This window comes from Ranitomeya variabilis, chromosome 2 (assembly GCF_051348905.1).
Source record: "Ranitomeya variabilis isolate aRanVar5 chromosome 2, aRanVar5.hap1, whole genome shotgun sequence".
In the NCBI taxonomy this organism is placed as follows: domain Eukaryota; kingdom Metazoa; phylum Chordata; class Amphibia; order Anura; family Dendrobatidae; genus Ranitomeya; species Ranitomeya variabilis.
In genome coordinates, this window is record NC_135233.1 from 541,956,195 (window position 1) to 541,981,590 (window position 25,396).

The 25,396-nt window shown below is 50.5% G+C and overlaps 1 protein-coding gene across 3 annotated transcripts in view; it reads left to right on the forward strand.

Moving 5' to 3' along the window:
• NFATC3 (nuclear factor of activated T cells 3) overlaps positions 1–25,396 on the forward strand; it is a 494,316-nt gene that overhangs the window by 105,486 nt on the left and 363,434 nt on the right. The window lies entirely within an intron of this gene.

Below are 25,396 nucleotides of genomic sequence, written 5' to 3' on the forward strand. Positions count from 1 at the left end.
CTGTCTTTCTGTCTGTCTTTCTGTCTGTCTTTCTGTCTGTCTTTCTGTCTGTCTGTCACAGATATTCATTGGTCGCGGCCTCTGTCTGTCATGGAATCTAAGTCGCTGATTGGTCTCGCCAGCTGCCTGTCATGGCTGCCGCGACCAATCAGCGACTGCAACAGTTCGATTACTCCCCCGCAGTCAGTGCCCGGCGCCCGCTCCATACTCCCCGCAGTCACCGCTCACACAGGGTTAATGCCAGCGGTAACGGACCGCGTTATTCCGCGGGTAACGCATTCCGTAACCGCTGCTATTAACCCTGTGTCACCAAGTGTTTACTATTGATGCTGCCTATGCAGCGTCAATAGTAAAAAGATCTAATTGTTAAAACTAATAAGTATAAAAAATCATTATATACTCACCTTCCGCCGCCTTTCCTGCTCCTCGCGACGCTTCGGTGACCTCTCCATGCAAGCGAAAGGTTCCGGTGGCAAGGATGGTGTGCGACAAGGACCTGCCATGATGTCACGGTCATGCGCTCATACCAACCCTGGGACCGGAAGCTGCCGCGTGCACCGCACACAGGGCCAGGACTTCACAGGGCCTTCGGAAGGTGAGTATATGTTTATTTTTTATTTTAAGTCTGTATTATGTGGCTCTGTGCTGTATACTACGTCGGTGTGCAATACACTATGTGGCTGTGCAATACACTATGTGGCTGTGCAATACACTATGTGGCTGTGCAATACACTATGTGGCTGTGCAATATACTATGTGGCTGTGCAATATACTATGGGGCTGTGCAATATACTGTGCAGCTGTGCAATATACTGTGCGGCTGGGCAATATACTGTGCGGCTGGGCAATATACTGTGCGGCTGGGCAATATACTGTGCGGCTGGGCAATATACTGTGCGGCTGGGCAATATACTGTGCGGCTGGGCAATATACTACGCGGCTGGGCTATACTACGTGGACATGCATATTCCAGAATACCCGATGCGTTAGGGCCACCTTCTAGTATATATGTGAGGCATCGTGATTACTCGCTAATCCCGCCCCCTGCACAGTAGCTCCGCCCCACCACATCACCACACATAATCCCGCCCCCCACCCCATTACCACACACAATCCGCACCACATCACCACACACAATCCCGCCCCCACCCCATTACCACCCATAATCCCGCCCCCCACATAACCACAGGAGGCTCCGTCCCCCCACATTACCACACGAGGCTCCGTTCCCCCACATTACCACACGAGGCTCTGTCCCCACACATTACCACACGATGCTCCATTGGTGGATTTACTGAAGCTGAGCAAAGACATTCTGACTCATGACGTCGTGACGAGCATATTTGGGAATGACCTGAACTCTCACTCCTGCTGATCTTGCTTCCAAAGCAGTACTATGTCCTAAAAACTGTGACACGCTGACAGTCAATGAACAAGTGTTGAACATGCTTAGAGGTCAGACTAAATCATACTTCAGTGTCGACAATATTTCATCCTGTGAGACAGAAGAAGAAAAAGCTCAGTACCCCATCGAATTTGTACATTCCCTAACTCCTATGGGCCTCCCTCCTCATATGCTTAACCTTAACCCCTTCAGGACCCAGCCTATTTTGACCTTAATGACCTGGCCTTTTTTTGCAATTTTGACCAGTGTCCCTTTATGAGGTAATAACTCAGGAACTCTTCAACGGATCCTAGCGGTTCTGAGACTGTTTTTTCGTGACATATTGGGCTTCACGTTAGTGGTAAATAGTGTTGAGCGATACCGTCCGATACTTGAAAGTATCGGTATCGGAAAGTATCGGCCGATACCGGCAAAGTATCGGATCCAATCCGATACCGATACCCGATACCAATACAAGTCAATGGGACTCAAGTATCGGACGGTATTCCTGATGGTTCCCAGGGTCTGAAGGAGAGGAAACTCTCCTTCAGGCCCTGGGATCCATATAAATGTGTAAAAGAAAGAATTAAAATAAAAAATATCGCTATACTCACCTCTCCGACGCAGCCTGGACCTCAGCGAGGGAACCGGCAGCGTTGTTTGTTTAAAATTCGCGCTTTTACTTGGTTACGTGAAGTCCCGGCTTGTGATTGGTCAGGGCGGCCATGTTGCCGGGACGCGGACCAATCACAGCAAGCCGTGACGAAATTACGTCACGGCTTGCTGTGATTGGTCCGCGTCCCGGCAACATGGCCGCCATTAACCAATCACAAGCCGTGACGTCACGGGAGGCTGGACACGCGCGCTTTTTAAAAAGCGCGCGTGTCCAGCCTCCAGTGACGTCCCGGCTTATGATTGGTCACGGCGCCATGTTGCCGGGACGCGGACCAATCACAGCAAGCCGTGACGAAATTACGTCACGGCTTGCTGTGATTGGTCCGCGTCCCGGCAACATGGCCGCCATTAACCAATCACAAGCCGTGACGTCACGGGAGGCTGGACACGCGCGCTTTTTAAAATGGGCGCGTGTCCAGCCTCCCGTGACGTCCCGGCTTGTGATTGGTTGCGCCGCGGTCAACCAATCACAAGCCGGGAGGCTGGACACGCGCGCATTTTAAAATTTTAAAATGGGCGCGTGTCCAGCCTCCCGGCTTGTGATTGGTTGATCGCGGCGCAACCAATCACAAGCCGGGACGTCACGGGAGGCTGGACACGCGCCCATTTTAAAATGCGCGCGTGTCCAGCCTCCCGTGACGTCACGGCTTGTGATTGGTTGCGTCTCCCATGTGACTGCGACGCAACCAATCACAAAGCCGGGACGTAATTTTAAAATCCTTAAGGACCTGAAATTACGTCACGGCTTGCTGTGATTGGTTGCGTCGCCCATGTGACTGCGACGCAACCAATCACAACGCCGGAACGTAATTTTAAAATCCTGAAGGACCTGAAATTACGTCACGGCTTGCTGTGATTGGTTGCGTCCCGGTCACATGGGCGGCACGCAACCAATCACAAGCCGGGACTCACGTAAAGGAAAGAAAAGCGCGAATTTTAAACAAAGAACGCTGCCGCTTCCCTCGGTAAGGTGCAGGCTGCGTCGGAGAGGTGAGTATAGCAATATTTTTTATTTTAATTCTCTCTTTTACACATTTTTACATTAATGTTGTTTCGATACCGATACCCGATATCACAAAAATATCGGATCTCGGTATCGGAATTCCGATACAGCAAGTATCGGCCGATACCCGATACTTGCAGTATCGGAATGCTCAACACTAGTGGTAAATTTAGGTCGATAATTTTTGCGTTTATTTGTGAAAAAAAATGGAATTTTGGAAAAAACTTTGAAAATTTCGCAATTTTCAAATTTTGAATTTTTATTCTGTTATTCAAGAGAGTTATGTGACACAAAATAGTTAATAAATAACATTACCCACATGTCTACTTTACATCAGCACAATTTTGGAAACATTTTTTTTTGCTAGGAAGTTATAAGTGTTAAAATTTGACCAGCGATTTCTCATCTTTACAACGAAATTTACAAAACCATTTTTTTTTAGGGACCACCTCACATTTGAAGTCATTTTGAGGGGTCTATACGATAGAAAATACCCAAAAGTGACACCATTCTAAAAACTGCACCCCTCAAGGTGCTCAAAACCACATTCAAGAAGTTTATTAACCCTTCAGGTGCCTCACAGAAGCAGAAGTAACATGGAAGGAAATAATGAACATTTAACTTTTTAGTCACAAAAATGATCTTTTAGCAGCAATTTTTTTTTATTTTCCCAAGGGTAAAAAGAGAAACTGGACCCCAAAAGTTATTGTACAATTTGTCCTGAGTACGCCGATACCCCATATGTGGGGGGGGGGAACAACTGTTTGGGCACACGACAGGGCTCGGAAGGGAAGGAGCGCCATTTGACTTTTTCAATGAAAAATTGGCTCCAATCTTTAGCCGTCACCATGTCGCGTTTGGAGACCCTTGTGTGCCTAAACATTGGAGCTTTCCCACAAGTGACCCCATTTTGGAAACTAGACCCCCCAAGGAGCTTATCTAGATGCATAGTGAGCACTTTGAACCCCCAGGTGCTTCACAAATTGATCTGTAAAAATGAAAAAGTACTTTTTTACTCTTCGCCACGACAGCACCCCACTGGAGAGAGGTATCCGCCCCGCAGGAATAGGAAACCTACCGAGAAATAAAAGGTGGCGGTCCGCCTCTCCTCCTCAGTTTAGGTTTCCTGTTCCTGCGGGAACAACAGGATTTTTACAAGGACATAGCTGGGCTAGCATGCCACCTGCGTGGTGTCCGCGAGAATGGCAGGGGCTGCAGCCTGGAAGCAGCGTCGGGGGAGTTCCGCTAGATGGGGCTCCCTCCTCGTCTGATGGATCGTGCAGACGGCCGGGCCCGGGGAGGGCTGCCCGGCATCATCTGCAGCGTGCGGTATGGCAGTGCGGGGCCGGCTGGAGTCGGGTAAGGAGAAGCGGCACTGTTCCCATTGTGGTCTGGTGCTGAGTCCCGGACCGCGCATGCGCCGACCGCCGCTGTGATACAGACTACCCCAGAAGTGGATGGTTGACTTCCGGGGCGTCTAGGCCGGATCTGCGGCGGGGGAGCCAGCGCCGATTCGCGCATGCGCACTGCGCAGGGAAAAAAAAAGGGCGCACTATTTAAACCGCTAAACAAGGTAATTCGGCGATGCAGAGATGTCATCCCCAGGTGCCATGGACCCCACAGCTGGAGATCCAGTACCCCCCGCCAAAGATCACACCAGAGGATCCTCTGAAACCGCTCGTAAAAGCGACGGATACAGGTCAGGATCTTGGCCTTCTGATCCGGTACTAATGGCTTCACTGGGTGAGTTTTTAACTCTGCCTATTAAGCTGACGTTGTCTCCCTCCTCTCTCTCTCTTTTCTCCTTCTCTCGCTACGTTTTATTACGACCAGACTAAAAAACGACAAAAAACGAAACATAAGGAATGTGCCTTGTGTAGCCAGCCCCTTCCAGACTCATACCCCAAAAAACTTTGTAAAGACTGTTTCAAGGAAACGACACAGGGAGCAGCAGTGTCCATGACGGACTTACGTGCCATTATTAGGGAGGAACTAAAAACTATGGCCCAGGAAAAACCGCATAAAATTAGATCCAAAACACCAACACCTGTGTCAGACTCCGAAAGTGACCAAGCTGTACTTTCAGAAGCCTCTGTCATCTTCACCATCATCATCTTCATCAGAGATCGAGGGACGCTCATGTTTTCCCTTAGACAAGTGTGGACAATTTGGTTAAATCAATTAGGAATACCATGGGGTGTGAGGAGACAAAGGGTGCGCAAACCACGCAGGACATAATGTTTGCGGGTTTAGGAGAGAGAAAGAGGAGATGTTTTCCAGTTATACCAGCAGTGAAAGCATTAATTAAAAGAAAGTGGGAAAACAGGATCAAAGAAGTTTTTTACCCTCTGCGTCAAAACGAAAATATCCGTTTAGTGACGAGGAACTTCTTACATGGACCAAGGTCCCTAAGGTCGACGCAGTCGTAGCCTCTACCTCTAAGCAGTCCACTCTACCTGTAGAGGATGCGGGACTACTTGTCGATCCTTTGGATCGTAAGGCTGAATCATCCCTTAAGCGTTCTTGGGAAGCAACTACAGGAATATTCAAACCTGCAGTAGCCAGCACTTGCGCTGCCCGGTCAATGCTCATTTGGATTGACCAGTTAGACCAGCAAATTGAAAATAAGCTTTAAAGAGAAAAACTGCGGGCGGCCATCCCCTTAATACGAGGAGCGGCAGCCTTTATGGCGGACGCATCCGCCGACTCTCTCCGTTTGGCAGCAAGATCTGCAGGCCTCGTGAATAATGCAAGGCGGGCGCTATGGATGAAAAGCTGGAAAGGGGACGCGCAGTCAAAATCTAAGATATGCGCGATCCCATGTGAGGGTGAGTACCTCTTTGGTAAGACCTTAGACGAAATACTCAAAAAGGCAAAGGACAGGAAAAAAAGCTTTTCCTGACTCCTCTATTCCCTTTTACAGGAAGGCCTTTAAGAGGAGACCGTTTGGCAAAAGGAGGCAAACAGATAGGTCAACAACATGGACAGCTAAAGAGGACAAACAAAGAGGTACCATGTTTAGAAGACCCAACCCCCCAAAAGACAAGTACTGAGGATATACCAGTAGGGGGCAGATTGAAATTTTTCACCACCCAGTGGAAAAAAATAACTAGTTCGTGGGTTTTAAATATTGTCCGCGATGGAATTAAATTTACAGTTCTCTCGTGTTCCCCACGAATCATATGTTATAACATCCCTCAGCTCGCCTGCACAACAACAGGCTCTGGAGCTTGAAATTCAAACCCTGTTATCAAAACGGGTTTTAGTCCAGTTTCCTGAAGAACAGGAAGCTAGGGGATTCTACTCTCCCTTATTTCTGATTTCCAAACCCGACGGTTCATTCAGGACAATCATAAACCTTTAAAAAACTCAATTCCTTTATTGAAAACCATACATTTAAGATGGAATCCATTAGATCCACTATAAAACTCCTCTTTCCTAACTGTATGATGGGGGACATTGATCTAAAAGATGCTTATTATCATCTCCCTATCCATGACAGATACCAAAAGTTCCTCTGGGTAGCAGTGACAATCAATGGCAAGATTCGTCATTTCCAGTACGCGGCCATGCCCTTTGGCCTTTCTACCGCGCCAAGGATCTTCACCAAAATAATGAGAGGTGATGGCCTATCTAAGCCAAAAAGAAACATTAGTTGTACCCTACCTGGATGACTTTTTGGTCATAGGAAATTCAGTTACTCTATGTGCTGACCGCTTGGCTCACGCAATTTCCCCTCTACAGGATCTAGGCTTGATCCTCAATACCAACAAATCCAGACTTACTCCACTTTCCCGTCAAGCATTCTTGGGGTTCCATCTAGACTCCATAACCCAAAAGTGTCTTCTGCCTCAGGTAAAGATACTATTTATCAGACACAAAGTCCTAGCTGCAATAAATAGTCCACATATATCCCTAAGACAAGCTATGTCGTTGCTGGGATCCCTTATTTCTTGTTATACCTGCAGTGAAATGGGCTCAATATCATACCCGAACACTACAACATCAAATTTTACAAGAAGAAAGACGGTTATTTGGTCACCTAAATGCAAAAATAACCTTATCACAGGAGGTTTTAACTTCCTTAACGTGGTGGCTAGATTCAGATCATTTGAGTGGCGTTCCATGGGTAATAACGCCATCTCATACCATAACCACTGATGCCAGTTCTCATGGATGGGGCGCTCATATGGGGAATGATTTTTGCCAAGGGTTATGGGACATGGAAGAAAGCTGCAACTCATCTAACCTTAAAGAACTAACTGCAGTAAAATACGCCTTATACCATTTTCTCCCACAGCTTCGGGGAAAAGATGTCAGAATCCTTTCCGACAACACCACCACAGTGGCGTATCTAAACGGGCAAGGAGGCACTCGATCAGAGCCTCTGATGTCTTCTGCTGGAGAAATCTTGAATCTAGCAGAAAGTCACCTGGCATCCCTTACTGCCCTGCACATTAGGGGGGAAAGCAACAAACAGGCAGACTTCTTAAGTCGACACACCCTGAGACAGGGAGAATGGTGCCTAAACCAGCATATTTTTCAGGACATAGTATCCCTATGGGGTCGTCCTCAAATAGATCTCTTTGCCACAAGAAGAAACAAAAAAGTCTGGAGATTTGCCTCCTTATTTCCAGCGGATCATCCGGACATTCTGGATGCTCTCCAAGCCCCTTAGCAGTTCAGTCTGGCATACGCCTTTCCTCCGATCATATTACTACCACAGGTCATACGCAAGATCTGAGAAGAAGGAGCAAGAGTGATACTGATAGCTCCATTCTGGCCTAAGAGACCATGGTTCTCGTGGCTGCAAACCATGTCGGTCTCAGATCCTTGGGTCCTCCCCTTGACACCCAATCTTCTCTTCCAGGGACCGTTTTTTCCACCCTCAGGTGGACAATCTCCATCTGACGGCTTGGAATTTGAGAGGCAGATGCTAAAAGTAAGGGGGTTCTCGGAGGGATTGATTGACACACTCCTCCAAAGTAGAAAACCTTCCACCACAAAAATTTATACAAGGATATGGAAGAAATTCCTACAATACCATACATCTTCCAACACATCAGAAATTCCGATACAATTTATCCTGGAATTTCTTCAAAAAGGGAGACAACTATGTTTAACTGTAAACACCTTAAAGGTTCATGTTTCAGCACTAGGAGCCCTCTATGGCCATAACATTGCGGGAGATAGATGGGTATCCCGATTTATCACAGCCTGCGAACGGATAAATCCTGTTAACATACCTAGAATTCCACCCTGGGATCTAAATTTAGTTTTACAAGCCCGAACAGACTCTCCATTTGAACCAATAGATTCAATACCCATCAAAAGCCTATCACTAAAAACGGCCCTCTTGGTAGCTCTGACCTCAGCTAGGAGAATCGGTGACATCCAAGCCCTTTCTATAGATCCACCTTTCCTGCTAACTTTTCAGGATAAGTTGATTCTTAAACCAGACCCTTCCTACCTTCCCAAAGTAGCAAGGAAATTCCATAGGTCACAAGAAATAATCTTGCCCACTTAATTCAGTAATCCCTCCACTCCTGAAGAACAGAAGTACCACACTCTAGATGTTAAAAGAGTAGTGTTAAAGTACATTGAAAGGACCAGCAGCTGGCGACAGTGTAGGGCTCTGTTTATTTCCTTCCAGGGTCACAAAAAGGGTCATGGAGTAACAAAAAGCACCTTATCCCGGTGGATCAGAGAGTCTATCAGACTGGCTTATTCCGCGAGGAAAGAAAACCCTCTGGAAGGCATAACTACCAGAGCTATGGCATCCTCCTGGGCAGAAAGGGGAGAGGTCCCAATTGAGACTATATGTAAGGCGGCAACCTGGTCAAATCCTTCTACTTTCTATAATCACTATAGGCTTGACCTTTCGTCAACTTCTGACCTAGACTTTGGCAGGACTGTCCTCAGAACGGTGGTTTCCCCCCCCAGGTGATGGTCTCTGAAAGATCTCCAGTGGGGTGCAGTCGTGGCAAAGAGTAAAAAGCCGAATTACTCACCGGTAATGCTCTTTTAATGAGTCCACGACAGCACCCTCTTGCATCCCTCCCTAGATTAATATAGTATATACTATTGAGTAAAATTCTTTTAATCATACATAAGCAAATAAGTTTGAAGATGAAATAAATAATATTTGCCTAATACTGGCGGTCCTCCGGGTACTCTGAAACCAAAACTGAGGAGGAGAGGCGGACCGCCCCCTTTTATTTCTCGGTAGGTTTCCTGTTCCTGCGGGGCGGATCCCTCTCTCCAGTGGGGTGCTGTCGTGGACTCATTAAAAGAGCATTACCAGTGAGTAATCTGGCTTTTTCACAAAAAATTTATTTTAGCCTCAATTTGTTCATTTCCACATGGGCAAAAGGATAAAATGGATCCTAAAATGTGTTGGGCAATTTCTCCTGAGTACACCGATGCCTCACATGTGGGGTAAACCACTGTTTGTGCACACGGCAGGGCTCGGAAGGGAAGGAGCGCCATTTGACTTTTGAATGAAAAATTAGCTCCAATCGTTAGCGGACATCATATCGCGTTTGGAGAGCCCCTGTGTGCCTAAACATTGGAGCTCCCCCATATGTGACCCCATTTTGGAAACTAGACCTCCCATGGAACTAATCTAGATGTGCGGTGACTAGTGTTGAGCGATACTTTCCGATATCGGAAAGTATCGGTATCGGAAAGTATCGGCCGATACCGTCAAAATATCGGATCTAATCCGATACCGATACCCGATCCCAATGCAAGTCAATGGGACGAAAATATCGGAATTAAAATAAACCCTTTATAAACTTGTAGGTTCATTCTACATGAAGGAAAACAACTAAGAATAATGTAGGATGTATTGGGGGACGTGGCGGAGACATTAAAGGCACAGAGGTTTAGCCCAATGTAATAGAATAGCAGGATTTTGGTTTTTTTTATGACGTTCGGCGGTAGAAAGATTTTGACTATGTTAATTTTTTTTTTATTTTGTCAGATATTGATGTTTCACTACTTCCACGCCCTTCACCTTCTTTTTTACTTCTCCCACACTTTCTTCTTCATTATCCTCATCATCAGCTTCTTTGACATCAACTTCTTCACCTTATTCATCTTCTTCTTCATCTTCTACCTATTATTTTTTGGGTTACATTGTTCATATTCTTTTTATTTTACTATTATCTTCATCATATTCTACTTCTTCATCATATTCTTATTTGTGACAGGCATTCCCGTAGTTGTTATCTATAAAACTTTGAAGATTACACCTTCCGTTCTGCCTGTCACAAGAGAGTTACATTTGTCCGCGTTCAGTTTGGCCTGCAAGCATCAGGCTTTATCCAGGGGCACCACGAGGAGGAACGGACTCACCCCCATACACTGCTTAGTCTTCTTCTGCTTATAATTTAGATAATATTTTTTGCTCTGATATTTAGTGTTATGCTTAATGTTCTTCTGCTCTTTGTTCTGCAGCCTCTTGTTCTTCTGCTTCTCGGTCTTCCAGGTCGTCGTCGTCTCCAGGGTCATCGTCTCCGGGGTCGTCGTCATTGGGGTGGTCTTCAGGGTCGTCGTCTCCGGGGTCGTCGTCATCGGGGTGGTCTTCAGGGTCATCGTCTCCAGGGTCGTCGTCATCACGGTGGTTGTCGTCTCTGGTGTCGTCGTCATCTTAGGGGTGGTCTTCCGGGTCATCGTGTTTAGTCTCTTGAACTTGGAAATGTAGCAGAAGGTACAAGAAGGCTGAGAAAATGCCGAGAACCAGCTGATGGAACTGGAACTCGGATGGCTACCCGAAGGTCCAAGAGCCAATGGAACTACCGAGGACCAGCTGACGTTACTGGAACCCGGTTACTAAGCAGGAGGTACCCGTGCCTGAAAGCACTACCAAGGACCACCTGACGTTGGTGGAACTCGGATACCCAGAGGGAGGCACCTAAGCCAAAGGCTCTGCCCGGAACCAGCTGACGGTACTGGAACCAGGATGGGGAGCAGAAGGTACAAGAGCAAAAGACACTGCCGAGAACCAGCTGACGGTGCTGGAACCCGGATGGGTAGCCGAAGGTCCAAGAGCCAATGGAACTACCGAAGACCAGCTGACGTTACTGGAACCCGGTTACTAAGCAGGAGGTACCCGTGCCTGAAAGCACTACCAAGGACCACCTGACGTTGGTGGAACTCGGATACCCAGAGGGAGGCACCTAAGCCAAAGGCTCTGCCCGGAACCAGCAGACGGTACTGGAACCAGGATGGGGAGCAGAAGGTACAAGAGCAAGTGTCTGCGTGGCTTTTGCAGGACACGTTGCCGGCTGCACAGCAGGGGAACAGCTGGCGGTGCTGAACCCCACTGACACATTGGCTGGTGTTTTTCTCTGTGCAGCTAGCAGTACCGGGCCCCAACTGGCGGTGTTGGAGCCCGGGCTCTGCAGGGGGAGCAGAGTGTAGGCCGAAGCCTAATTGAACCAATTTCAAAGGTAACCTTTAACCCCCCCTCAGGGGTTACAAAGTAGAAGAGCCACAGCTTATGCAGCAGTAGTGCTGCACAAGTCAAAGGTTGCTCTTTTAATTTTGCTCCTTGCACACGCTGAATGAAACACGTATAACATTTAGCCCTTTATACAGTCAAACTGTGTTGGAGGCGCGAGTTCCCTTTGTAATGAGACGCAGCACAGATGTCAAGAATCCCACCTTGGTGCTGGGTGCAGCCTCCTGAGCGTTGTTATTTGCTGTACAGGAGTCTGCGCTGTCGTGTTATCCCCTGGCCTAGCGCTGTTAGCGCTGCCCATCTTCTGACCTCATTTAATGTCGGCCGCTGCGGTTCGCGATGACCATGAATCCCAGCCCCGCGGTGTCTTAACATTGTTAAAACACTGCGGGGCTGTGATTCATGGCCTGGCGCAGCACATATGATCGCCTCTCGCACTCGGGTCCTTACACCCGCTGCAGACTGTGCGGCGTCAGCTGATCCCTTATCGCATGCCACGGCCATGAAGCCGCACAGTCTGAAGAAGGCGGAAGGAGATGAGGGACAGGCGAACTGATGCACTGCTCATGCCCATCAATCACACCCTCGCAGTCCCAATAAATAAGACACCGAGGGGCGTTGTGTGGGTCAGGGCGGCCGCAGAGGCGCAGGCAGCCAAACAATGATGCCAGAAGACGGGCAGCGCTACCATGGGGGTTGCAGCGTGTCATTACAAAGGAAAGTCACACCACCGGGACGGTTAAATGGTCACACAGAGGACACATTTCAGACGTGTTTTCAGTTCCACATGTGCGAGGAGAATACGTTTATGAGCCACCTTGCACACATGCAGCATTACCGCCGTACAAGGTGGCTGTAAAACGTACAAACGCCTGGGGGAGGGGGGACAGGTTCCCTTCAATTTCAGTTCTTGTGTCTGCGTGGCTTTTGCAGGACACGATGCCGGCTGCACAGCAGGGGAACAGCTGGCGGTGCTGAACCCCACTGACACATTGGCTGGTGTTTTTCTCTGTGCAGCTAGCAGTACCGGGCCCCAACTGGCGGTGTTAGAGCCCGGGGTCAGCAGGAGGAGGAGATGGAGCAGAGTGTAGGCCGAAGCCTGCACTGGCGGCAGCTTTGGGTCTGTTGTGCCTGCGTGGCTGTTGCAGGACACGTTGCCGGCTGCACAGCAGGGGAACAGCTGGCGGTGCTGAACCCCACTGACACATTGGCTGGTGTTTTTCTCTGTGCAGCTAGCAGTACCGGGCCCCAACTGGCGGTGTTGGAGCCCGGGCTCTGCAGGGGGAGCAGAGTGTAGGCCGAAGCCTAATTGAACCAATTTCAAAGGTAACCTTTAACCCCCCCTCAGGGGTTACAAAGTAGAAGAGCCACAGCTTATGCAGCAGTAGTGCTGCACAAGTCAAAGGTTGCTCTTTTAATTTTGCTCCTTGCACACGCTGAATGAAACACGTATAACATTTAGCCCTTTATACAGTCAAACTGTGTTGGAGGCGCGAGTTCCCTTTGTAATGAGACGCAGCACAGATGTCAAAAATCCCACCTTGGTGCTGGGTGCAACCTCCTGAGCGTTGTTATTTGCTGTACAGGAGTCTGCGCTGTCGTGTTATCCCCTGGCCTAGCGCTGTTAGCGCTGCCCATCTTCTGACCTCATTTAATGTCGGCCGCTGCGGTTCGCGATGACCATGAATCCCAGCCCCGCGGTGTCTTAACATTGTTAAAACACTGCGGGGCTGTGATTCATGGCCTGGCGCAGCACATATGTTCGCCTCTCGCACTCGGGTCCTTACACCCGCTGCAGACTGTGCGGCGTCAGCTGATCCCTTATCGCATGCCACGGCCATGAAGCCGCACAGTCTGAAGAAGGCGGAAGGAGATGAGGGACAGGCGAACTGATGCACTGCTCATGCCCATCAATCACACCCTCGCAGTCCCAATAAATAAGACACCGAGGGGCGTTGTGTGGGTCAGGGCGGCCGCAGAGGCGCAGGCAGCCAAACAATGATGCCAGAAGACGGGCAGCGCTACCAAGGGGGTTGCAGCGTGTCATTACAAAGGAAAGTCACACCACCGGGACGGTTAAATGGTCACACAGAGGACACATTTCAGACGTGTTTTCAGTTCCACATGTGCGAGGAGAATACGTTTATGAGCCACCTTGCACACATGCAGCATTACCGCCGTACAAGGTGGCTGTAAAACGTACAAACGCCTGGGGGAGGGGGGACAGGTTCCCTTCAATTTCAGTTCTTGTGTCTGCGTGGCTTTTGCAGGACACGATGCCGGCTGCACAGCAGGGGAACAGCTGGCGGTGCTGAACCCCACTGACACATTGGCTGGTGTTTTTCTCTGTGCAGCTAGCAGTACCGGGCCCCAACTGGCGGTGTTGGAGCCCGGGCTCTGCAGGGGGAGCAGAGTGTAGGCCGAAGCCTACTTGAACCAATTTCAAAGGTAACCTTTAACCCCCCCTCAGGGGTTACAAAGTAGAAGAGCCACAGCTTATGCAGCAGTAATGCTGCACAAGTCAAAGGTTGCTCTTTTAATTTTGCTCCTTGCACACGCTGAAAGGAACACGTATAACATTTAGGCCCTTACACAGTCAAACTGATTTTGAGGCGTGAGTTCCCTTCATAAAGAGACGCAGTACAGCTGGCAAAAATGCCACCTTGGTGCTTTGCGCGGCCTCCTGAGCATCGTTATTTGTTGCACAGGAGTCTGCGCTTTTGTGTTATCCCTTGGCCTTGGGCTGTTAGCGCTGACCATCCTCTGACATCATGTTATGTCGGCTGTTGCGGTTTGCGATGACCATGCATCCCAGCCCCCCAGTGTGTTAACATTGTTAAAACACTGCGGGGCTGTGATTCATGGCCTGGCGCAGTACATATGTTCGCCTCTCACACTCGGGTCCTTACACCCGCTTCAGACTGTGCGGCGTCAGCTGATCCCTTATCGCATGCCGCGGCCATGAAGCCGCACAGTCTGAGGAAGGCGGAAGGAGATGAGGGACAGGCGAAGAAATGCACCGTTCATGCCCATCAATCACACCCTCGCAGTCCAAATCAATAAGACACCGAGGGGCGTTGTGTGGGGCAAGGCGGCCGCAGAGGCGCAGGCAGCCAAACAATGATATCAGAAGACGGGCAGCGCTACCAAGGAGCTTGTTGCGTGTCAATACAAAGGAAAATCACACCTGAGGGACGTTTTAATGGTCGCAGAGGACTCATTTTTAGACGTGTTCACTTCAACATGGGCAAGGAGATTAAGTTTCTGAGCCACCTTGCACACATGCAGCATTACTGTCGTACAAGGTGGCTGTAAAACGTAAAAACGCCTAGGGGAGGGGGGACAGGTTTCCTTCAATTTCAGTTCTTGTGTCTGCGTGGCTGTTGCAGGACACGTTGCCGGCTACACAGCAGGGGAACAGCTGGCGGTGCTGAACCCCACTGACACATTGGCTGGTGTTTGGCTCTGTGCAGCTAGCACATCTGGGCCCCAACTGGCGGTGTTAGAGCCCAGGGTCAGCAGGAGGAGGAGAGGGAGCAGAGTGTAGGCCGAAGCCTGCACTGGAGCAAGTTGAAAGGGAAACTTTAACCCCCCCCCAGGCGTTTGTAGCTGAAAGAGCCATCGTGTACAGCACTAATGCTGGAAAAGGTAAACTTAGCTCTTTTAATTATGGTCCTTGCACATGCTGAACCTAACACTTATAAAAAGTGTCCCCTCCTACCGTGATACCGTCCGGTAGGTGGAACTTTCCTTTGTGATGTGATGCAGCACAGCCGTCATTCTTACCCCCTTGGCGCCGTGCGCCGCCTCCTCAGCGTTGTTTGAATCAGTCCCGGAGCCTGCGCTGTTAGGTTAGCCCTTGGCCATGCACACATTTTGCGCTGCCCGTCTTCTGACATCATTTGGTGTCAGGCTGGCTGCGCCTGTGCGGCCGCGCTGGCCGAGAGCCCGCCTCGTACTGTCTTCTGATTTAATCCCACTGGGGGCCTGAGATCCATGGACATGCGCAGTGCATATCTGAACCTCCACCTCTCACTCATCTCCCTACGGCTTCTTCTGACTGTGCGGTGTCACGGCCGTGGCATGCTATTAGGGACCATAACTTCAGTAACAAACGCCTGGGGGGGGGGGGGGGGGACAGGTTCCCTTAAATTTAACTTGTTGTGCCTGCGTGGCGGTCGCAGTACACGTTGCCGGCTGCAAAGCAGGGGAACAGCTGGCGGTGCTGAACCCCACTAACACATTGGCGAGGTGTTTGGCTCTGTGCGGACAGCACTTCTGGACGGCAACTAGCGGTGTTGGAGCCCAGGGACAGGTGGAGGAGGAGGAGGTAGGAGGGATTGCCACACACACAGCTGGGGAACAGCTGACGTTACTGAACCCCAATAACAGAGGAGCGACTGTTGGGACTGTGCGGACAGCACTTCTGGACGGCAACTAGCGGTGTTGGAGCCCAGGGACAGGTGGAGGAGGAGGAGGTAGGAGGAGGTAGGAGGGATTGCCACACACACAGCAGGGGAACAGCTGACGTTACTGAACCCCAATAACAGAGGAGCGACTGTTGGGACTGTGCGGACAGCACTTCTGGACGGCAACTAGCGGTGTTGGAGCCCAGGGACAGGTGGAGGAGGAGGAGATAGGAGGAGGTAGGAGGGATTGCCACACACACAGCAGGGGAACAGCTGACGTTACTGAACCCCAATAACAGAGGAGGGACTGTTGGGACTGTGCGTACAGCACTACCAGGCAACAACTAGCGGTGTTGGAGCCCAGGGACAGGTGGAGGAGGAGGAGGTAGGAGGAGGTAGGAGGGATTGCCACACACACAGCTGGGGAACAGCTGACGTTACTGAACCCCAATAACAGAGGAGCGACTGTTGGGACTGTGCGGACAGCACTTCTGGATGGCAACTAGCGGTGTTGGAGCCCAGGGACAGGTGGAGGAGGAGGAGGTGGAGGAGGTAGGAGGGATTGCCACACACACAGCAGGGGAACAGCTGACGTTACTGAACCCCAATAACAGAGGAGGGACTGTTGGGACTGTGCGTACAGCACTACCAGGCAACAACTAGCGGTGTTGGAGCCCAGGGACAGGTGGAGGAGGAGGAGGTGGAGGAGGTAGGAGGGATTGCCACACACACAGCAGGGGAACAGCTGACGTTACTGAACCCCAATAACAGAGGAGGGACTGTTGGGACTGTGCGTACAGCACTTCCAGGCAACAACTAGCGGTGTTGGAGCCCAGGGACAGGTGGAGGAGGAGGAGGTAGGAGGGATTGCCACACACACAGCAGGGGAACAGCTGACGTTACTGAACCCCAATAACAGAGGAGCGACTGTTGGGACTGTGCGGACAGCACTTCTGGACGGCAACTAGCGGTGTTGGAGCCCAGGGACAGGTGGAGGAGGAGGAGGAGGTAGGAGGAGGTAGGAGGGATTGCCACACACACAGCAGGGGAACAGCTGACGTTACTGAACCCCAATAACAGAGGAGGGACTGTTGGGACTGTGCGTACAGCACTACCAGGCAACAACTAGCGGTGTTGGAGCCCAGGGACAGGTGGAGGAGGAGGACGAGGTAGGAGGGATTGCCACACACACAGCTGGGGAACAGCTGACGTTACTGAACCCCAATAACAGAGGAGGGACTGTTGGGACTGTGCGTACAGCACTACCAGGCAACAACTAGCGGTGTTGGAGCCCAGGGACAGGTGGAGGAGGAGGAGGTAGGAGGGATTGCCACACACACAGCAGGGGAACAGCTGACGTTACTGAACCCCAATAACAGAGGAGGGACTGTTGGGACTGTGCGTACAGCACTACCAGGCAACAACTAGCGGTGTTGGAGCCCAGGGACAGGTGGAGGAGGAGGAGGTAGGAGGGATTGCCACACACACAGCTGGGGAACAGCTGACGTTACTGATCCCCCAATAACAGAGGAGCGACTGTTGGGACTGTGCGGACAGCACTTCTGGACGGCAACTAGCGGTGTTGGAGCCCAGGGACAGGTGGAAAAGCAGAGGAACACAATGTAGGCCGAAGCCTGAGAAAGTCGAAAGGGAACCTTTAACCCCCCCCAAGGCGTTTGTAGCTGAAAGAGCCAGCTTGTGCAGCACAAAAGATGCAAAAGGAAAAGGTGGCTCTTTTCATCATGCTCCTTGCAAACACAGAACTAAACACTTATAAAATGTGTCCCCTGAAACCGTGAAACCGTCCCGGAGGTGGGACTTTCCTTCGTAATATGACGCAGCACAGCCGTCATTCCTACCCCCCCGGCGCCGCGCCCCGGCTCCTCAGCGTAGTTTGATTCCGTCCCGGAGCCTGCGCTGTTATGTTATCCCTTGGCCAGGCACACTTAGTGCTGCCCATCTTCTGACATCATTTGGTGTCAGGCTGGCTGCGCCTGTGCGGCCGCGCTGGCCGAGAGCCCGCCTCGCAGTGTCTTCTGATTTTATCCCACTGGGGGCCTGGGATCCATGGCCATGCGCAGTACATATCCTCGCCTCTCACTCCCCTCCCTACGGCTTCTTAAGACTGTGCGGTGTCACGGCCGTGGCATGCTATTAGGGACCAGCTGACACCGAACAGTCTGAAGAAGCCATAGGGAGATGAGTGAGAGGTGGCGGTTCAGATATGCACTGCGCATGTCCATGGATCCCAGGCCCCCAGTGGGATTAAATCAGAAGACACTGCGAGGCGGGCTCTCGGCCAGCGCGGCCGCACAGGCGCAGCCATCCTGACACCAAATGATGCCAGAAGACGGGCAGCGCTAAGTGTGCCTGGCCACGGGATAACATAACAGCGCAGGCTCCGGGACGGAATCAAACAACGCTGAGGAGCCGGGGCGCGGCGCCGGGGGGGGGGGAGGAATGACGGCTGTGCTGCGTCATATTACGAAGGAAAGTCCCACCTCCGGGACGGTTTTACGGTATCAGTGGACACATTTTATAAGTGTTAAGTTCTGCGTGTGCAAGGAGCTAAACCAAAATAGCTACCTTTTCCTTGTGCAGCATTACTGCTGCACAAGGTGGCTCTTTCAGTAACAAACGCCTTGGGGGGGGGGGGGGACAGATTCCCTTACATTTCAGTTGTTGTGTCAGCGTGGCGGTCGCATGACACATTGCCGGCTACACAGCTGGGGATCAGCTGACGTTACTGAAACCCAATAACACTGGGTCGTATGTTTTGACTGTGCAGACGGCACTTCTGAGCCTCAACTGGCGGTGTTGGAGCCCAGGAATTTAAGTTCAGGTGGTAGAAAGATGAACACAACAGGAGACCTGGATAACGTATACAGTGACCTAATTATTTAATCAGGAGGAGGAGTGGCAAATTCCTGCGAGATCCAGGCCTTGTTCATTTTCAGGAAAGTAAGCCGGTCAACGTTATCGGAGGATAGTCGCATGCGACGGTCGGTTAGTACACCACCTGCAGCACTAAAGACACGTTCCGATAATACACTGGCCGCAGGGCAAGACAGCACCTCCAATGCATACTGGCTTAGCTCTGGCCATGTATCCAGCTTTGAGACCCAAAACTTGAAAGGGGAAGAGCCGTCTGGGAGTACAGCAAGAGGGCAAGACATGTAGTCTGTCACCATCTGACGGAACCGTTGCCTCCTGCTGACTGGAGCCGTCTGTGATGGTGTAGACTTTTGTGGGGGGCACAGAGAACTGTGCCACAGTTGGGCCATACTGGTCTTGCCTTGGGCAGAGGCACTGCTTCTGCTCCCTCTTTGTGCAGAGCCTCCACCACTGCCTGGACGCACTGAGCTGCTTTGGAATGCACTAGCAGCACTTCTCTCAGTTGGAATGGAGAAGATGATGGAATTGACCAGTGTGTCTTGGTACTCCCGCATTTTTCGCTCCCGGTTCAACGGTGTGATGAGGCTTTCTACGTTGTCCCGGTGGCGAGGATCGAGGAGGGTGAACACCCAATAATCAGACATGTTGAGAATGTGGGCGATGCGGCGGTCGTTTCTCAGGCACTGCAGCATGTAATCCACCATGTGCTGCAGACTGCCAACTGCCCAAGAAACGCTGTCCCCTGCTGGAGGCGTGATCTCTGCCCGCTCGTCATCACCCCACCCTCGCTGTACACCCTGACTACTGGACAATTGTGTAACTCCCTCCTCTGGATGGATGTCTTCCTCCTCCATTGACTCCTCCTCATCCTCCTCACAAAGTGTCCCCTGCCTACGCGTTTGTGAGGAACCACGTGGCGCTGACTGTCCAGAAGATGATGGAAATGGTGAATCCTCATCCTCCACCTCTTCCACAACATCATCCCTTAGCGCTTGCAGTGATTTTTCAAGCAGGCAGATAAGGGGGACAGTCATGCTGACTAGTGCATCATCTGCACTCGCCATCCGCGTGGAATAATCAAAGGGACGCAAAACCTGGCAGACGTCATTCATAGTGGCCCACTCTGTGGTTGTGAAGTCTGTACGGCGCTGACTGTGACTTCTTTGCGCCTGAAGCAGCTGGTACTCCATTACAGCTTGCTGCTGCTCACACAGCCGCTCCAACATATGTAACGTGGAATTCCACCTGGTAGGTAGGTCACATATGATGCGATGTTCCGGCAGGCGGTGTCGGCGCTGCAGAGCCGCAATGCGCGCTTTTGCCGTGCTGGAACGCCGCAAGTGAGCACACTCTAGGCGGACCTTGTGCAGCAGTGCATCAAGATCCGGATAGTCCCTCAAAAAGCTCTGCACGACCAAATTGAGCACATGTGCCAGACATGGGATGTGAGTGAGGTTGCCGAGGCCCAGAGCTGCCACCAGATTTCGGCCATTATCACACACTACCATGCCTGGCTGGAGATTCGCTGGCACAAACCACACATCGCTCTCCTGCTTGATGGCATTCCAGAGCTCCTGCGCTGTGTGGCTACGATTCCCCAAAAAAATTAATTTCAAGACGGCCTGTTGACGTTTGGCCACGGCTGTGCTCATGTCGGTCGTAACAGGTACACGTTCATCACGGGTCCATGTGGAGGTGGACTGTGACGGCTCCTGCAGCGATGATTCTGAGGAACTGGTGTAAGAGGAGGAGTCAATGCATACAGAATGGATTCCTGCAATCCTTGGAGTGGGCAGGACACGTCCTGCGCCACTCGCACGGTCTGTACCCGGCTCAACGACATTAACCCAATGGGCAGTGAGGGAAAGGTATCGCCCCTGTCCATGTTGACTGGTCCACGCATCGGTGGTGAGGTGGACCTTGCTACTGACGGCGTTCAGTAGCGCGTGTTTTATGTGTCCCTCCACATGCTTGTGCAGGGCAGGGACGGCTTGCCTGCTGAAGTAAAAGCGGCTGGGCACATTGTACTGTGGGACTGCCAATGACATCAAGTCACGGAAGCTGTCAGTCTCCACCAGCCTGAATGACAGCATTTCCAGTGACAGAAGTTTGGCAATGCCTGCAGTCAGAGCCTGTGCTCGTGGGTGGTTTGACGAGAAAGGCCGCCTTTTCTCCCATGCCTGTACTACCGATGGCTGTAGACTGGGCTGGGAGTGTGTGGATGACTGGGAAAGTGGTGCTGCGGGTGGAATTACAGCGGGTCTCTGGACAACAGGGCCAGAGGTTCTTCCACGGCGATCCTGGGAGGAAGCCGAACCAGCTGCGTGTGAGCTAGAGGAAGAGGCAACACGAGCTGAAGAGGTGGTAGCTGCCGCTGTTGGTTGGCCTAGCTCTTCAGTGTGTTTTTCTAACTCCGCCGGGTGCCTGTTGCGCACATGTTTCCACATGTTGGAGGTATTGAGGTTGCTGACATTTCGACCTCTTTTGACTTTTTGATGACACACCTTGCATCTGACATAGCAAATGTCATCTGCAACTGTGTCAAAAAAGGACCAGGCACTGCAAGTCTTGGGAGCGCCCTTTTTGGCTTTTGGAAGAGACATGCTCCTAACGGGTGCCAAAGCGGAGGCTGCAGGATCCGCAGTCTTCCCCCTCCCTCTCCCTCTTTGGGCCGTACGGGGAATCTCTTCCTCAGAGCTGCTCCCACCACCTTCCTGTCCCTCACGCCAAGATGGGTCAAGGACCTCATCATCTACACTACCCTCTGCCCCCAACTGCTCCTCCTGGGTAGTCTCAGCAGCAGAGCACGCACCAGTAAGTGGCACCTGAGTGTCATCATCAGCTGATGCGGCCTGCGATGTGGTGACCGGAGCCACTGGCCCACCCGCCTCTTCAGAGGAAGAGAGAAAAAGCTGTTGGGCATCACTGCACCCTGCCTCTTCTTCCATTTCTCCAATGCTGCTTGGCTGGCCCCCTGTTTCCAAGCCAAGAGATTCAGAGAACAGAAGTAGAGACGGCTCCTGTCCTGGGCTCTCTGTCTGCCTGGGCAATTTGGCAGGTGGTGAAGAGACAGATGGCTGCTCTCCAGTGCTCTGTGTCTGAGAGGATGTGGCACTAATTGAAGTTGATGCATTAGCTGCCATCCATCCGACAACGGCTTCAATTTGTTCTTCACGCAGCAGCGGTGTACGGCGCTCTGACACAAAGCTGCGCATGAACGACTGTTGCCTGGTGAAAGTGGGTGCTGATGAGTCACCGGTGCCCGCAGCAGGCACAGAATCCCCACGTCCCCTCCCTGCTCCGCGCCCACGCCCACGTGCCTTACTCACTGCCTTCTTCATCTTGGTTGACTGATAAAGATAAGCAGAAAAGTACTAACGGCTTTGTGTGCTTATTCCTGAGCAACTCCTCCTAACAGGTATAAGAAACACTAATTTTCTAAAGTGTGGACTAGACTTTAATATGAGCTAATGTGGCCTACACAAATGTAAAGTGGTGTAACTGGTGTGTTTGGTGAACTTTATTATTTATTTATTTTTTGGGGGCTGAACTGACAACGGATAGAGCTGCAGTCACACGGAGACCGTGCAGACAGCCGTAAACGGCGCTGCAAGGCCCAAAAACCCTCCTCTACGTTATCCTATGTAGTGTTTTTCCACAAATTAGCTGGAGACGGGTGGAAAGACACTAATAGGAATTTTTTGAAAAAATGTGCAGCAGCCTGCACTACTTAAAACAAAATGAAAATTGATTTGGCGGTATGACGCAGTGAACAACCCTGAGCTGGAGACAACCAGGCTATGGCTGCTCACAGACTACAGGGCGAGCTGCAGTCACACGGAGACCGTGCAGACAGCCGTAAACGGCGCTGCAAGGCCCAAAAACCCTCCTCTACGTTATCCTATGTAGTGTTTTTCCACAAATTAGCTGGAGACGGGTGGAAAGACACTAATAGGATTTTTTTTAATAAATTAGCAGCAGACTACACTACTTGAAAAAAAAAAAAAAAAGAACAGTATGAGGCAATGAACCACCCTCCCTGAACTGAATACAACCAGCTATGGATGGCTTATGTGGCTGCACTCAGACTAGAGAGTGGGCTGCACTCACACACACACACACACACACACACACACACACACACACACACACACACACACACACACACAGACCTTGCAGATCGCTGTGAAAACAGCGCTACAAGGCAAAAGCAAGGTGAATAGTAGGTGAACACAGCGGTTGCTAAATTAGCCTTTGGAAAGCACAAAGAAGCAAATCGCTATCTCTAAACTGTCCCTCAGTCAGCAAACAGCGTCCTGTCACTAACTGAATTCACAGCAGAGTGATCGCAAAATGGCGCCAGCGACTTTTAAACTGCATCATGACATCATTTCAGCAGCCAATCACAGCCTTGCCAGTAGTTTCATGCCCTCCATGCTAAACAGGATGTGCCCACACTTGGAATCATTCTCATTGGCTGAATTTCTGCATTTTGAATCTTGGAACTTCCGATTCCGGTATCCGATACGCGGCAAGTATCGGAATCCCGGTATCGGAATTCCGATACCGCAAGTATCGGCCGATACCCGATACTTGCGGTATCGGAATGCTCAACACTAGCGGTGACCACTTTAAACCCCCAAGTGCTTTACAGAAGTTTATAACGCAGAGCCGTGAAGATAAAAAAAATCATTTTTCTTTCCTTAAAAATGATTTTTTAGTCCGCTATTTTTTATTTTCACAAGGGTAACTGGAGAAATTGGACCCCAAAAGTTGTTGTCCAGTTTGTCCTGAGTACGCTGATACCCCATATGTGGGGGAATCACTGTTTGGGCACACGTCGGGGCTCGGAAGGGAAGTAGTGACATTTTGGAATGCAGACTTTGATGGAATGGTCTGCGGGCATCATGTTACGTTTGCAGAGCCCCTGATGTGCCTAAACAGTAGAAACTCCCCACAAGTGACCCCATTTTGGAAACTAGACCCCCCCAAGGAACTTATCTAGATATGTGGTGAGCACTTTGAACCCCCAAGTGCTTCACAGAAGTTTACAACGCAGAGCCGTGAAAAAAAAAACAAAAACATTTTTCTTTCCTCAAAAATGATGTTTCAGCAAGCAAATTTTTCATTTTCACAAGGGTAACGGGAGAAATTGGACCCCAATAGTTGTTGCCCAGTTTGTCCTGAGTATGCTGGTACCCCATATGTCGGGGTAAACCACTGTTTGGGCGCACGTCGGGGCTCGGAAGGGAGGGAGCACCATTTTGACTTTTCGAACGCAAGATTGGCTGGAATCAATGGTGGCACCATGTTGCGTTTGGAGACCCCTGATGTGCCTAAACAGTGGAAACCCCTCAATTCGAACTCCAACACTAACCCCAACACACCCCAAACCCTAATCCCAACTCTAGCCATAACCCTAATCACAACCCTAACCCCAACACACCCCTAATCCCAACCCTAACCCCAACACACCCCTAACCACAACCCTAACCCCAACACACCCCTAACCATAACCCTAACCACAAGCCTAATCTTAACCCTATTTCCAACCCTAGCCCTAAATCCAACACTAACTCTAATTCCAACCCTAACCTTAAGGCTATGTGCCCACGTTGCGGATTCGTGTGAGATTTTTCCGCAGCATTTTTGAAAATTCCGCAGGTAAAAGGCACTGCGTTTTACCTGCGGATTTCCAGTGTTTTTTGTGCGGATTTCACCTGCGGATTCCTATTGAGGAACAGGTGTAAAATGCTGCGGAATCCGCACAAAGAATTGACATGCTGCGGAAAATACAACGCAGCGTTAACGCACAGTATTTTCCGCACCATGGGCACATAGCCTAATTCTAAGGGTATGTGCACATGCTGCGGAAAACGCTGCGGATCCGCAGCTTTTCCGCAGCTGCGTGTCCGCAGTAGTTTCCAATGAGTTTACAGTTCAATGTAAACCTATGGGAAACAAAAAACGCTGTGCACATGCTGCGGAAAAAACTGCGTGGAAACGCAGCGGTTTACATTCCGCAGCATGTCACTTTATGCAGATTCCGAAGCGGTTTTACAGCTCGGACAGCACGGTGGCTCAGTGGTTAGCACAGCAACCTTGCAGCGCTGTAGTCCTGGGTTTTAATCCCACCTTGGACAACATCTGCAAAGAGTTTGTATGTTCTCTCCGTGTTTGCGTGGGTTTCCTCCGGGCACTCCGTTTTCCTCCCACATTCCAAAGACATACTGATAGGGAATTTAGATTGTGAGCCCCGTCGGGGACAGCGATGATAATGTGTACAAACTGTAAAGCGCTGCGTAATATGTTAGCGCTATATAAAAAAATAAAGATTATTATTATTACAGCTGCTCCTATAGAAAACCGCAGTTGTAAAACCGCAGTGAAATCCGCAGAAAAACCACGGTAAATCCTCAGCGGTTTTGCACTAAGGATTTATCAAATCCGCTGCGGAAATATCCGCAGAGGACCAGAATACGTGTGCACATAGCCTAACCGTAGCCCTAACCCTAGTTCTAACCCTAACCCTAGTGGAAAGATAAAAGTATATATATTTTCTT